The sequence below is a fragment of the Haemaphysalis longicornis genome, unplaced genomic scaffold, assembly GCF_048455015.1.
Source record: "Haemaphysalis longicornis isolate Haplotype H1 unplaced genomic scaffold, Haemaphysalis longicornis Haplotype H1 scaffold_8, whole genome shotgun sequence".
Lineage (NCBI taxonomy): Eukaryota > Metazoa > Arthropoda > Arachnida > Ixodida > Ixodidae > Haemaphysalis > Haemaphysalis longicornis.
In genome coordinates this window covers 169,495,842-169,512,107 of record NW_027526445.1, presented here as the reverse complement: position 1 = coordinate 169,512,107, position 16,266 = coordinate 169,495,842, and positions in this window count along the sequence as shown.

Sequence of the window (16,266 nt, the reverse complement as noted above, 5' to 3'; positions counted from 1 at the left end):
TTCGTATCTGACGTAGGCGGGAAAAACATCGGGTAGTACAAAGGCGCACGCAGTACTAATATGTTAAAAGAAACAAGGGATGCACAGAAAAAAAATGGGAAAACATATGAATCGTGCAACTTCCCGGATTTGCAAAAAAAAGCGTACTGGCGGAGTAAACACCCCTAATTGTTATAGGTGTAAATAAACAGCCTTTGTTAAAATTTTCTATGCCGTGGTGAAAGTACTTCCGCAGAAGATCAAGACTGAGGCGTTTTATTTGGAAAGCAAGAGAAAACGCTTTTCTTTGTTACTGTCATAATTTTTTCATGGTCAGAGTTGAAAGTTAATATTAAGCTTTGAAATATTGGTGGCCCAGAAATATTTTGCGTCGCCTACAAAATTTCGTCAAACACTACATCACAGGCGAAAATAAAAAAGTGAAAACTGTAAAACAGTAAAGTAACCCAACGTAGTTGGCTACTACTTGCCAGATCTGGCTAGAAATATTACACGATAAAGACAAAAAATTCCCTCGCACTTCCCCGAGGGGGAGAGTGTGTAAGTGCGAATGCACGGTTGTTTATTGCGCGATTACGGTGGATATCGTGATCTTGGAGTGGAGAGGAGGCGCCCAACACCCGCAGTCACTGAGCGGAGAGAGGAGGAGGAGAGTAGCGCCCGCCGTTACGGCGAGGGCTACACGAGCGCCCTCACGCGTCGGAATGCGGAGCGCACGCTACGCGAGCGAGAGCTCTCCCGACCGAAGTGGAGAGGAGGTGCCCAACACCCGCAGTCACTGAGCGAAGAGAGGAGGAGGAGAGTAGGGCGCGCCCATCTCCCCCCGTTGCTAGGGAAGACGAGGAAGAAGACGAGGAGCGCGTGCACCCGCAGCTGTTGCTATGCGGACGACGGCGGCGGACGATTCAGGCTCGCTTAAGAAGTGCATTCGCACTTAAAAGCGCAACAGTGCTACGCATTAGTAGATCATTCTGGGAATCTCTGCACCTTTTTTTGTGCAAATTTGTTCGTTCCATGTCGACTTACCCGTAGGCCATTCGCATTAGTGCATTCTAAACGAGGTTATGATTGCAATTGTATCACTCGGAGCCCGGGGTGAACCCGCCGTTCCTCATATTAATCTGGTAGTGTAACAATACTATGCGCCCTTATGTCTCTAGCATTCATTGTACGCTGGGCGTCATATTAAAACGCCATTTCGAAGGACAGAAGTACCGTAATCTTTCAGCTGCTCAGTGCTAGACTGTCTACATCCAGAAAAGATAACGCAAAATGTTCCCTGAACGACTACTACTCCCCCCGCCAAGCCAACAGGCCTCCATCAACAGAAGCCCCGTGTCGCCTCCTTAATTCTGCCAAATATTGCGACCAAAGTCTTTCTATCCCCCTTACTCCCTTTCTAGAGCAGAGCTGTTATAGGCTAGCGCCTCTGGATTTGCTGCATGCATACCCATAGAAAGGCTGCTCTCTTCCACCTCATTTTGGCCTACACTCTCTCTTCGACCACCTGTTCCCATCCGGCGCCCTGCGTTTTGATATTAGATGCGTACATTGCCCCTGAGAAGAAAGTCTTCCCAGTAATTCAATCGTGTTTAGGAGCTGCCTTTCCCTTGTTGTGTGCTGAACAACGAAGCCTAACAATTAAGAAAAAATGAGTGGCAGTGTGAACGATGGCGGCGGAAGGAAACCTCCGACGACGATAGAGCCGTAGGCGTCAAGCCTAAAGGGTTGTAGGGAAAGACTGCCTCGTTAGAATCATACTGACACCATTTGTATCGAAAACTTAGCTCAAGTAAGCTACATATTTAAAGGAAAAAATGGGTATAGTCAGGTAACCCACTACCTGATTTCCCAGAAGAGAACCTACGTTGTCATACGCGACAGCTCTGCCAATGGCTGAGACCGCCAAAAGCAAACACTAATAAGGCAGGGCTTACAAGCTTGCCGAAAGAGCTATTTTCGCTTAAATTAAGGGCACACTTTTTTATAACAGTACGAATGGTGAGGTAAACAGTGGGAGTTACGAAAGTACACGTAAACATAGAAGTACCTATGCGTACTGCTGTTGGTACTGCGCGTACTATGCTTGTTTTAGCTGCACAGCACTGCGGCGCTTTGGGGTTGTCTCAGATAACACTGGACGATTGGCGTAAGCGACGGTATGTTACGTGACCATATTTGTCGAGGGAACACCACGTTTCACAAAACGAATATTTTCTACCTTAACAAAAACAAGCCACGTACAAATGTGGTCGAAAACAAAGCAAAGGCAGAAAACAGCCCTTCGCGGTATAGTGGTGCCATCTAGGTTTATGAACGGTAAACAAGCCTCCGGAATCGGCTGCAGAGGGGCTCTTCGAATGTCATCGCAGACGTCGCGAAAACGTACGATTTGGAGGGTGGATCTATATTTTAGCTTAAATTGATTAATTTCTCAGTGAGTAAATCATATTTTCTATTCGGACATACGGTGGGGGCACTATAAACGACGAAATATTTCCAAGAAAAGGAACGTGTACTGTGTCTGCATGGCCAATTTAAGCTCTTTGTCGTCGAGACCCAGAATAGCGCGAGGTGGAAAGAGAAAAACTGTTTTTGCCACGTCAGCCGTATGGCTGACTATTTTCCTTGGAATGACGGCACGGTTTTAGAGTGGGTTTGTGGTGAAGCAATCACCTGCAAACAGCTGCCACGGTTATCCACTTCCAGAGAGGGGAATGGCACAGAGCTCTCAGAGCGAAGCTGTCTTGCGCTTGGTTCTATCCAAACCTGCGGGCGTCTGCGTAGTCGTGTCGACAAAGAATCGCACAAGCTGGCTCCATACCTGGCTAAATGCTATATCGCTGTGAATTTATTACAGGTATTCTGGGAAAAGTTACACTAAAATCGGCTGCAAAGACAACTTCCTCATACGAAGACGTTCAGTTAGTTGTCTGGATAAGTTAACAGTAAAGTTTCAAACGTGAGAGAATTCACGTATTCTGCAATGTATGCCTGAACACTGTGGAAGACGGAAAAAACGGCTCATAGTGTTTTTTTATCAAAACTACCCGGATAAACATGTGAGAATATTTTAAATATATTTGAATATATTAACACATTTGTGCCTCTATTCGATCAATATACTAGTAATTCGCCATGCACAAGTGTCCCCATTTCTTTAATTTGGTACGCTGTTAAAAGATGTGGGGAATCAACTCAAGTGAGCAAACAACCCTACCGAATCTACAGGACATAGGTGACGAAGGGTGTGGCCGTCTGATGTGCGGTTTTTTCCGACCAGAGCGACAAGAATGAGTCAGGGCCCTCACCCAAAACAGCACAAAGACTTATATTTAGACAGGCAAAACACTGCACAAGCACGAGGTAATGTAACGTTAATGAGAGACAACTTAGATCGAATACAAATGCAAGAAACCATTCAAACTTGGACAAATTGATACAATCAGGAGCGTTAACCAATAGATATTACGAAGTAGAGCAGTTAACTCTAAAGGAGACGAACCATTCGATGCATATGAGAGACAGAGTCCCACAATATTCACCGACAGGGCCGGACAATGCACCGCTGTGGGAGGCCGTTCGGCTGCCTGGGAAGCGTGGCTTCGTTGTAGGCCAGGCTGTCCGAGACGATCATTGTGATTGGAGGCCCGGTAGTACGTTGGAGTCCTCCATGGTGCGGGTCGGCGATGGTGTGATATATAAGGACCATGGACACGCGGTGGAGACGGAGGACCAGACAGCTGACCAAGCGGTACGAAATGTCGGTAGGAGAAAGTGGGGTTTACACAACAGATAAAAAGCAGGTAAAGGCAGCATAGACAACAAAGTGGCCCCAAAAAATGGAAGGAAAAAAAACCCTGGAGACTTATAGGGCACAGAAACTGGGAAAGTAAGAAGGAGGTATTGTATGGCAATATGAGAGGCAGTGCGTTGCTCTTCGAAGCACGGGCTGGGTGCCTGAGAAAAGGGGCATACACGGGTAGCTAGAGGCAGCGGGATGAAACATGTGCATGCTGCGGCAGTGTTCGGGAAACAATAAACCACATTCTCAGGGGCTGCACAGAGATACGACCACCGCGGGGTGAGGGAAAAACGACGCTGGCGGAGGCTTTGGGATTTGGGGCGAGGGGGAACCTCAACATCATGGCCATAGAGTTGACGAAGAGGTGACTGGAGCGGTGGTGGAGGAAAAGTAGGGAAGGGATAGACACGCACGCGGAGTAATCATACGGAGGAGGATTTAGAACAGCGAGGGGAGAAAAAAGGGGGGGGTGGAAGCGATGAGTTTAAAACAGGGAACAGGGGGAGACGGGAGGGAGAAAGCAAATCTATTAGGTTAGCTGGTAGTAGGGCAAGTAAGCGAAATAAAACAGGCAAGTCGGTTGCTGACAACCAACGCCCCGATTTCAAAGGAGAGCCACTAATCATCATCATAATCATCATCATCGGTGCACAAACTGGCAGAAGCCGTTGTAACATCACCACGTCCAAACGTAGCTGGTTTGATTAGGCGCGGCTTCTCTATTTATAACTTTGCCGGCACGGAGACAGAGGGCACAACACACAACGCGCCCGCCGCCGTCCACCGAACAGCTTCCCTATTTCTCCCTTCTGGAATCATCGGGGTGCTTTAGCACTGGCAAGGCCTCGCGCGCCTCCTTGAAAGAACTCGAAGCTTCGGTGAAAGCTGAGCGACGGAGCTTTTATTTTGGTAGTTTCTTGCCGGCGAGCAGGCGAGTGGTCGCGTTACGGCCGCTTCGTTCGAAAGAGTTCCAACATTTTCTCGGGGCGACTAGAACCGAACTGAATGAATCGGACGACTGTAACAAGAATTATGCGATGTACAATAAAATGAAAAAAATATACAGTACTTTTAGGCATCGTACGCTCGAGTCTGTGACAATAAGTCAATATAGTTTCCCACCCATACACTTTCACGTGTTTTCCATCTTTAGTGTAGTGGATGGACTTCGTATTCTTTAAAATATTCTCGTTCGCCGGGATGTGGATTTGCATGTAAGCTTGGACGTTGCATGCTGGCCGGTGAAAATGAGCCTGGATTGTGGAACTGATTGCACGCAGCTGCCGACGACTCGGCCTCGATAGGCAGCGATGGACGACCATCATCAGGTCCGGACGTTTCCAAAGATGGCAACACAAGTAAGTTTTCCTATCGACTCCCATAGCCGTCCCAAGACCTAACGCGACGCCTGTTTCGTGCACTTTCCTCTTCGTGTTACGCACAATCACGGTGAAGGCGGGTCATTGCTTGTCGAAGCTCACCACAAGCTACTTCAAGAGTCTTCGAACAGGAGAATAAAAACCCGCAGTCTGTCCACACGATATCAGCGGCTCGCCATCTCTGCGTTAGTTACCACGAGCTGTCCGCGTCGCCTTAAGGCCTTGACATACAAGATAGGGACAGATGGCAGAAAAGTACGAAAACCGCGAGCCAACACTACGGTGATCCTACGGAAGCGAGCGAGTGATCTGCTATGTACCCAGCGCGGAACCTGAATGGCCGAATAGTGGCCTATACTCTCACAGGGTTGATCTTCAAGCGGCAGCCGGGGGCATAGAACATACTTTCACGAATGGGGTTCCATTAAGTCTTAATGGAGAGAGAGAGAGAGAGAGAGCGTAAAACAAGATTGAATGGCCCGATAGTAAATTCTGCGTCCCTGACTGTAGAGATCTTGTGTGTCCCAATGGGGACGATCCGGGCCGCGCGAAGTTTCTCTGCTTCGCTGACGGTTTCTTCCATTTCGCTGTTATTTGGCTGCGCGAGTAACATTACTTTCGATGGTGGCAACTGTTCCCTCTACCAATTGACCCTCGGGTTGAAATACGCCGTCCCGATGACACAAGCCATGACAAAACAAGTGGGCCGTAGTATGGCTTCGAGCACTGAACGTGACCATTATGATTCCCGTGCTGGATAAGCTCCATCAAAGGTGCCTGCGGCTGCGTAATATATTCCACGCAACACGTAGGCTGGGCTACATGGTAAGGGCCGTAGTAATTCGACTGAAGCTTGCTAGATATTATAGTGGTGGGAGACGGTAAACATAGAGCCAAAGAGGATGGCCCGAGGAATGTTCGCGCAGATGGTTGCAGTCGTTGCGAAGGCGCTTTTGCTGCGACTGATGCACCGTAGGGAATGTGCAGTTGCACCTTCGACACTTCTCGGCGTGAGGAATATACTCCGAACGGAGTGCGTGTTCTGAGGCACTCCCTTGTTATTGGAAGATCGCGTCCAAGAGGTGTGATAATTCGCCTTCGTACAGATTCAAGGATAGCGGAAAGCGATCAGTGGGGTGTGTTAAAGTGCGTGAGGGGCACAGGGATGTTCTTGCGACATGAACATTTTCTATGGTTTAAAAATTACAGTTGAATCGACGAGATATCTGAGGCACAACTACCTAGACTGCACAGGTTGGGAAAATGTCAGCTGGTTCCGTGATGACGAGTTTGTGAGGATAGGGGCGCATAGTAGGGTTTTAAGAGGGTGTGATTGGTCCCAGTGAGGGAAAATATTTGGGAAAATTAGGATTCGCTGTCTGCACTGCCTGCGCAGTGATTCTTGAGAACACCTGCAAATAGTTCAACAAATATTCTGAGAAAGCGCCGTAATGAGGTTAGATATATGCCCCACCTAGAACATTTTAGCTCACATGTAGAGATTCTTTCGCTGGAATATACTGCAAGGAGCTCGCACTGGCGGACCGTCCAAGTAAGAACATCTCTAACGAGAAACGGGACGCGGAAGAAGAGTAAATCGATAACCCTAAGGCCTAGTGACATGAAAATCCCAGGGAAAGAATGACTTCGGGGTACAGAGCAGCAGTGCAGTTAGGATAGGGCTTCATTCTGCAGGCAACAAAAGATGATCGTGGATTTTCATTCCGCAGGCGCTGTTCAGCCGACAACATCTAGGTCCTCGTTCGGCCCGAGTTCTCTTGCTGTAACTCCATCCTTAACAATTGACTGGAGCGGATCTAAGACACCGACTACGACCGCAACCACGACTACGACAACGACTAAAACGACGACCAGAACGACCACCACAACTACCCCAACGAAGGCCAGAACGACCACCACAACTACCCCAATGACCATGACAACCACAAGAACACCTAGTAAGGCTATATTTCCAATCAATAACGGGTGTGGTAATATTGCCGCAGTCAGCTCTAGAAATAAATGACAGTAGCACAGATTTACAAGCACTGGACACCACAATAGCCGGGCAGTTCATGCGATGGCAAAAAAGTTTTTCTTGAGGGGACCAGTTGAATTGCGCATTATCATGCCATCTCTATTCCTGCCGCAATCTCGATTGCAAAACGCTTACATTTCGGCAATGATAATACAACCACTGCCTGCTGCTGTATCCATTTAAATGGCGATTATCTTAAATTGTAAGGCATGGACTATGTTTAGGGTAGCAAGAGTTGTACGGAATACACACGCAAAAACTATCCCATGTTTGCACGATCTTTCCTGCTTGCCCTACCTGCAGCGTATACCCGGCCATAGGAATGGCTACAAGCTCTCATTTAGAACGTTTTCATTCCTGCATGGGCTGACACATTTGAAGTCAGAATTGGCGCCATTGGTGGCAGTCATTGTTGCAAGAATATTTTTGAGTTATCTTTCGGAGCAAACAGTATAGAAACAAGTCAAGGAAAGAAAGCGCCAAGCGTGAGACGGCATAAAACCTGCAATAAATACTTCAGGATCTACAATGAGAAAGCACTGCCAAAATAAATATGAATAAATTTACGGTAATGAGGAATACGCGTGCCCAAACAGCCCTATTCAGGTGATGACACGAACTGCTATATGTGCAAAAATATAATTACCTCAGCGCAGTGGTTTGTGCTCACCACAACCACGAGAGAGAAATCTGGCGCAGAATAGGTAGGGGCTGGGGACCACTCGGTAAACAACTCCAAATATCGAAAACTAAGCTATCTCTATCACTCAAACGAAAAATATGCAACCAGTGCATATGTAGCTGAAACTGTGCGCATTACGATCATAGGCAACTATGATCAGGGAATGATCACAGGAGTCACACTTAGGTGGGGAAACGAGCTTAATGGATCAGGGAACAAACTCGAATAGATGGTATGTTCAAGTAAAAAAAAAACTAATGGACTTTGGCTGCCCATGTAGTGAGACTAACCGACAACCAGTGCACAATTATGGTAAAAGAGAGTACACCAGTCGATGGGTCTAGAAGAACTAGAAGGCCAATAACACCTTTGAGCGACGAAATATTGAAATTCTGGGGCCAACAATGGAGTCTACCAGTGCATGACAGTAGTTGTTTCAAGTCAGCGGGAGAAGCCTTCGCCCGGCAGTGGACATGAGTAGGCTATTGTTAACGATGACTATGATCAAAAGCACACATACATAGCTCCCCTTTGTTCTGATGTGATGATTCGGGTAGATTTGGATGCTTTATATATGAACGTCCTTGCGATATCAGGGGTTACAAAGGGTCACTTTCTGTTACTGTGTGATTTGCGAACCTCGGATATTGCGCTGGAACTAATAGCTTTTTACGGAAGACTTGAGATATTTCGAAGGAAACGCGAGGTACGGCCTGGCACGAGAACCCCATCGCTCTATAAAATCAAAGTTATCGTTTACGTCGACTTTTTCACTGCTGTACACTGCCGTAATGCCTATATCTCGGCAGCATCTGTCCTTGTCTACGGCGCAGTCTTCACTTTTTGTGTTTTTCGGGGATGTGAAAGAGCAAGGGAGGCCTCTATCACCAATGACTGTCATTTTATGGTTTCGATAATGTCCCTACCGGCCTCCATAGATTTAACAGCACCGGTCTATCGCTGATGTAAGCTGTTGCCTGGTGTCACCGGCAAACTCAAAACTCATCCTGTAGGTGCCTCCCTTTAGTGCAGTGCTCCCCTGCTAGTGGCCAAGCGGGGCTTCGGGTCGAGTCATAGCTTTTCGCCTGACTCATCTTACTCTGCAGCTTAGAGGCACTCAAATGTACGGCCATCTGAACTAAAAAAAACACAAGACTGCCCTTGCTTGGAATTCCAGAATATGTTCAAAATTCTAACATAAAGATTGAGGCAGGGCTCCCTCAAAGATCTTCTCTGACACTTCAAAGCACCCAGAATGCTGCGCTACATCCTAAAGTCTTCTGAAAAGATCTACGTCATGCATGGGCTGCTTTGCTTTAACGGAATCATTTTTACAGGGTTACGAAAAAACATTTGCCTTAAAGTGAAAGAGTTTTCTCAGGTCCTTTTCCGCAAATTGTAATTGAGTTCAAAAGAAAAAAATCAGTTTAAATGAGCGTTTCTGGGCCACTTTAGGGAGTTTTATTAGCCCGAAAATTAAACATGGTTAGTGTGGCATTTCAAAAGTTATAGGGGTTGGTTGGAGGTAGAAGAAGAGAGAATACGCTTTATCTCAGCGAAGGTGTCACCGGAAATAATAGTTGATTTGATTTATTGTAGGGCTTAATGCGCCGGCCCAACGGAGGCGGTGAGGCGCGCCGTAATGCAGGGCTCCGAAATAAGTTTGACCTCCTGGGGATCTTTAACGTGCGCCGAAATCTCGTACACACGGACGGTTTTTTTTTCGCTTCCATTTGATAAACGGCCGTCGCTTCCGGGAATCAAATCAGAGACCACATGCTCCGCACTGCAACGCCTTAGCTACAGAGCCACCGCGGCGGGTGAGGGTCGGGTATTATAGTAGAGGTTTCGTTTCCTATAGTGTAGTCCGCCCCATGTGAGCCACGGGGCGAACCGGTAGTACAACAGGGTAATCGCCCGAGACCTGACAGCCAGTTTGAGTAGCCTGCGGGAGGGTGCGGCTTGGGGTGAGGGAGGGTGTTTCCGATCTTAGGACCGCCCCACAGCAAGTGAGGGCCGTCCGGGAAACGCTTCCAACGATTGTTGACAGGGGACTCTATAACTCTACGAATCATAATTACTCTACGAATCCTCACTAGTGGTAGAAAGCAGCTTGTCTTGAGCTTGCCTCACTACTGATTGCTGTCGCCTGCTTAGAGCGGAGTGTGAAGAGGGGTACGGTCGCTGATTGAGTCGAAGTGGAACAGAACTATTCGGGGGCGTTTGGGAAGACGTTTATTATGAGAAGTCTTTCGTACTGGTTTTTGGGAAGATGTTTAATATGAGAAGTCTTGCGTACGGGTTCTTATTGCGGGGGCTAGCGAGCGGGCCATTTCATTGCCAAACATTCCTGCGTGTCCAGGAGTTCAACTAATGTGCACTGTAATACGTGTGGTATTGCAGTATTTAAAGAGTACACATCATCGTACGGTACATGCCGCAGCTTTCTGTGTAGTATTGATACACGAGATTATTCTTGATTCCCTTAAAGAATGATGTTCGCCCTGGGTAGCACTCAGTTATATTCCCCTTTAAAAATAGATTGCGACAAAGTGAGAAAAACGAAACTTGTGCCTTTTGATTATAGTATGAATAATGCAGATTGTGAAGCATGTTCAGACAACCCGACCAACTTTGTATTTGCTTACAGTCAAAGAGCTGGTCTGCACCATTGGCGCCTACACCACCCGGACGATCTCGTACCCAATGGATGGCCTTTGCCACTACCTGTTTTACTACAAGCTCTTCATAGACAAAACAGGCGTGGTACACGGAGTGCGTGACGACTGGAGCTGGGACTTATACAAAGAACGAATGAAAGCCTATAATTCGACTAATGGTGGAATGGCTTTTGACATCAAGTGAGTTGGCCTTCTCATTTACACTTTGAGACAACGCCGGTGTTGTTGAGAGAATGTTTAAAGAAGAATAGTTAGGGGGTGTTGCGACGTGGTTTTCACGATGAGTACAAGCACGTACAAGACGAAGGACAAGCAACGGCGGAGCGAGAGCTGACTGAATTTGTTCTTGGGGAACCTTCGTCTAGATATGCACATTCGCTACATAAAAGGGAAGGAGGAAAGGAAGAGACAGGCAAACTACGAAACAAAGAAGGAATCGTTTACCCCTACGTATAACAACGAGGATAGCTCGAAATGAAGCTTCGTCGTGAGGGATTATTCGCTGGTCGGCTGGGTTTCGACTGAGCTTCGACAATCTCAAAATGGAGCAATAGGAAAGATCCAGGCTTCATGACGCGAGGTACAAGGTTTGACTATGACCACGTGAAGCATTTCTTTCGTTCGCTTCACTACCGATCACACGTCATCATCGTAAGAGAAAATTGGCTTTCCTTCAGGGCGTTTTCCAGCTACACACGCCATCACTGACAACACTTACGCTTCCCTGTAATAACTAAACTTGGCAAACGCCACCTTGCTTGGAAACAGGCGCTTGTTCTTTTCATTTTTATTTTTACCAGGTGGCGTATACCCCCCGCCTCCTCCCACTAAACAAATGTTTCTGGCTACGCCACTGCGGCAAAGTATGGTAAAGCATCGACCGAAAACATAGGGCGATACATGGTCCAACAGGCCGTCATTTTGACGAGAGAAACGCATGGTACAGTTCATCTACGGCCTGTGTGCAGAATGGGCGAACCTTGAATGCGCTAACTTCTTTCTTGTGAGCTCAATCTCGCAAGCATGGTTAAGCTGCATTGTGCTTACATGTTGAATAAAAACGTACTTACAAATGTTTAGGTGAGGCCAGGCCTACGAATAAGCCGCCCGATACGTAGTCCAATACGATCGACGGAAAACAACTGGGGTGGCGGCTGCATACAGTTTCATACAAAAACAAAAAAAAGAATCTGGTGCTGCAATCGTCCGCCGTGGTGGACGTGATGAATAGTTCTGTATACTGATTGGCACTCAGCTGCTTGCGGAAGTTATTGTGGATTGAATCGTGCAGCCAGTTTCGCTTTCGTTTTGGATTTTGCATGAACGTATTTGCCTATGTTGGCAGAAGCGTTTAAGAATACATTTATGCTTTAACTGAATTCTGCACGCGCAATGAGGCCGCCCTGAGTGGTAAGCTTTTATGACCAGAGTTGCGAATCGGTTGGATTACAATTCCTTTCCGGTACAGCAAGCCCGAAAATACAATTGACGGCGCTGTATGCGGCGTAGATGCCTCCGAATCAGGAGTTGCGGCGCTGCTCATTCGGCAGATCAATGAATTTTCGAAGCTGAGGCAGGTTGCGACCTGCAGCACTCTCTTCGTGCGAACGCTGGCTTCTGCGGCGTAGACCAGCAGTACCGGCGGCTGACGGGAACGCAGCTTGATGAATGTGAGTAAATCAGGCTAAAATAACTTCCGCAAATGTAATCGGTTTCTTTTTTAGGAGCACAAAGCTTTTCCTAATATTAAAAACTACAAGCGCCAAAACATTTACAATCAGTTTTTTAAAGAAGTTCGCGTGAAATGGCACACCTGCTCCTTCAACCTCGTCGACTCAGCGTCTGCTTTTTATGTAAACGCGCTGTTTAATTTCCTGCAAGACCAGTTTTTGGTCACCAGTTTTCTTTTTTGCCATTAAATTTGCTAACAGAGAATCCGGGAATAAACAGTTTTTTGTAAAAAACCCCAATTTGCGCCCCCATAGGCCTGTTTAAACCATATGATATCCGGTTCCAGATTTACCGAACATTCCTATCAAAGCGTAAGCGGCGCCTCCGTGTTCCAGTTAACACTAGCACCAATATCCCCTCTGGTTATTATTCTATGAAAGTATATGGGTGGCTGCTCTTCTCGCAGTCATCAGGAAACGCCAGCAGGGTACCGCGCCCATCTCTGTAAAAAAGCGGTGCCCTGAGATTGCTGTAAAATTCTAGTTTTTACATGTGAGAGCTGCCCACAGAGACAGAGAGTCAAGCATATTAAGCAGTGATTAGTTGCCAACTATTTCGCTATAAAATTGTGAAACGTCACTGGTCTAGCCACGGTTTTGTGTAGCTGGTAGGTGCCCATTTTATAATTATTCATCACCGTCACTGCCCATCCTCCTGACAGATATGTGCGGGTTGGGCCACATTTCAGCAGTTAGCTGCTAACGGGAGTAAATTATCTGCCCATGTGAGTGGCGTCTCTGCTCCCCATTGTCCAATTGCACACAAATTTCGCCTATATTGAGAAAGAGGCACAAGGTCTTACTCACTCCACCCTCGTCCCATATTTGCCACGAACTGGCATACGCCACGATTCCAGGAGCAATTATTTTTTTTTTCTTCCATTTCTGGGGTAGAGTGTGTTTGTCATCTCCCAGTTTTCTGGAGTTTGTATGCAATGATTGATCGGGACGATCTTGGTGACGAACACAGCAATCGCAACACGTACACGAGAATGCGCCTTTGTAGTTTCGCTGTAAAAGAGACCCTGGTAAGAGTTTCGCTACAAACAAGACTAAAAACAAAAAAAAACAATGAGTCAAAATCGGGCACGTTAAACGTGGTCATACATTATATACATTTCGTTTCATTGCCCGCTCGCATAAAAGTGCCATTTAAGGTAAGTTTTCCTTCCTGGTTTTGTTACGATGTAAGTAAAAAAATTTCGTGTTTCTCACCTTGTCTATATTTCCACTATTCGGGGCTCATCTCTATTGGTGTAGACGAATAACCAAACATTTCGTTATTCCGCGAATATCGCAAAAATTTAAGCTCCATTTATCTTCTTGTGCGCAGGTATCGAACATTTTTACTTGATATTCGCTGCATTTGGTACCTCGTGACCAGCGAAAATTCCGCCGACTGGCCGAAATCTTCAAATTTAGATACTCTACATTTCTAACCATTGCATAACGTCTTATCCAATTCGTCATTGCTGCAGCTACGTGGACGTGAGCCCGCTGCAGCTTCTAGCCGGTGATATCAACGATCATGCACAGAAGGGCCACAACGTTGCAAACTACGGCGTTCTCGATATTGTCGCCAAGGGCCCCGACCTTGTAAGCTTGGTGGTTAAAGCAAAACTTTTCTTGGCGGTGAGGAATATGGCCTTCATTAAACCCTACGGAATTGATTAGAACGCTGAATATGCGTATGCAGAGAAAAGGCGTAATGTTGTTTTTTTTTGTTTATGCATTACTTCAAGCAAATAATTTAGACCAACAAGAAGTAGAAAAATGATTTTATGGCATATCAGCCAAATGTAGTTACACAGTCTCTTAGAAATATCAAGAAAAAAAAGCAAGCGCAAGAGTTACTACATTGGAAAGCGCTGATGAATTAACCTTTGCAGATTTGGGAAAGCAAACACAGTGGTAGAATACCTTTTTTTTTGCGGGAAAAACTAACATTTGCAAGTGTTTGTGCGGGAGATTACGGGGGTACGTTCACAAGGGTGGTATTGCCTGATAGGCAGGAAGGAAACAGGGTAAGATGCTTCGAGGAGTCAAACAGGAGCTTCCACTTCAAAAGATCAAGTAATTTCATTTTATCACCTCTTGAGGATTCCAGCGTTAGAATTTTGTGTGTCTGCATGTATTTGGTACGGATATTACGGACAACAAAATGATGGTAAAGGAAAAAATAAAGGAACAGACCACAAAAAGAAATGGGGAATCTTTTCAGTGCATTAACAAGCATGTTCTAGTTATTACAGGAGCAAAAGATAGTCAAACAACGTAGAAAACATGCGGCAGCCACACCTAGAAAAAAAGAACAGTAGCCAGAATGTAGCCGGAAGGGGGAAATCGGGAGGGAGATCGGTTTAAGGGAAGTTGTCTTGGTTCTGCAGGGCATACATTTTTGTTCACTGAAGGCCCATAGAAGCTTTTTGCGGGACAAATAAACAAAGTCTGCCCGCAGCATTTACTGCGTGTTGTGATCTCGTAGTTTGAACGGCAAACCAAATGAAGTCAGAGAAGAGGGCCAGCATGCAGCAAATCAGCTGAGCCATGCTTGTCCAAAAGGTTCAAGTTAAAAAGAGTGCTTAGAATTTTCGCCATTATTAGTTCTCGACGGGTGCGGTTAACAGTCGCAAATTAGAAATTCTAAACATCTGCCAGTAAGGAATCCGACTGCATTTCGCAACAGTTAGCCGCGAATGTTTCTTTCCCATGAATTTCTCGCTCGCAATCTTCGTTGAAAGGAGAAAACAGTTTCTTTAATACAATTTGCGATAAATATAGAGGATCGAACGTGTCAAAAATGGCAATCAGAGTCCCAGATCCAGTTTTTAGATTAAGCTTGCAAGGGTTAAGGCTTGGGCGAGTTGGTGCATGATTACAAAAGGAGAACAGCGCAAACTCAGACAAAACACAAGAAGAAGAAGGTGACAAGAAGGTTTGTCTGAGTTTGCGCTGTTCCCTTTTTGTTAGATTAAGCCTTACTATATATTGGGAAGGCCGCGCAAGCCATGCAAACATTTTTATTCTAGCCCATAAGGAGCACATTTTTGCTAATAAAGTGAAAATCTTTTTTCAGGAGCTCACAAAATTACAGAGAAAAGGAGAAGAAAGAAAACTTTTCATCGGATTGGGCTTGTACGCATTCAAAGAGGAGAATGGGCTAGCAACGTTCAAGTCAATTTTCAGAAAAGTTGTAAAGTGAGTTTTCAATTTATTCCATGCCTTTTGTCATGTCTGAACGTGTTCCTTTGCCAGCGCAAAGGCCAGTGGGCAGAATTGCTTCCGCCATACAACTCGTACTCGCGACGTACTTGGACCGCGTGTCTTCAAACGAGCGCCAAAATGCTCATGAGTGCAGTTGTTTTCCTTTGGGAAGCGCATCATTGAGAATATTGAATGGAGTTTTATTGAGGACTTTTTTTTCGCTGCTTCGAAATCTGCAAAATGCTCATGAGTGCAGTTTTTTTTCCTTTGGGAAGTGCATCATTGAGAATATTGAATGGAGTTTTATTGAGGACTTTTTTTTCGCTGCTTCGAAATCTTGCATGTTGTCACCCACGGCTGCGCACAACACTTCTATATACTCGGTGACAACTTAAAGGGGTACTGACACAATTTTTGAAGGCGGGATAACTTCGGAGATAGATTGGTGTGAACACATACACATCATCTGCAAAATATCAGCGGCGAATACAGCCTAGAACATATATACAATCAATTTTAAAGTGTGCGAAACACAACCGAGCAGCCAGCAGAGGACCTCGCGCAATCGACATCCCGCACATATTGTGTAAATAAACAACATACAAACACGTCACGAATTTGTGTTTGCCGCTTCCGCACTGCCGGCGTTTTTCGCCGGCTCGCCCGGCCTCGCCGCTCCAATTGGACGGCAGGAGGGCGGAGCTTCTGCTCTCGAGAACGAACGACCCGATCGTTGGCGGCGGAGGC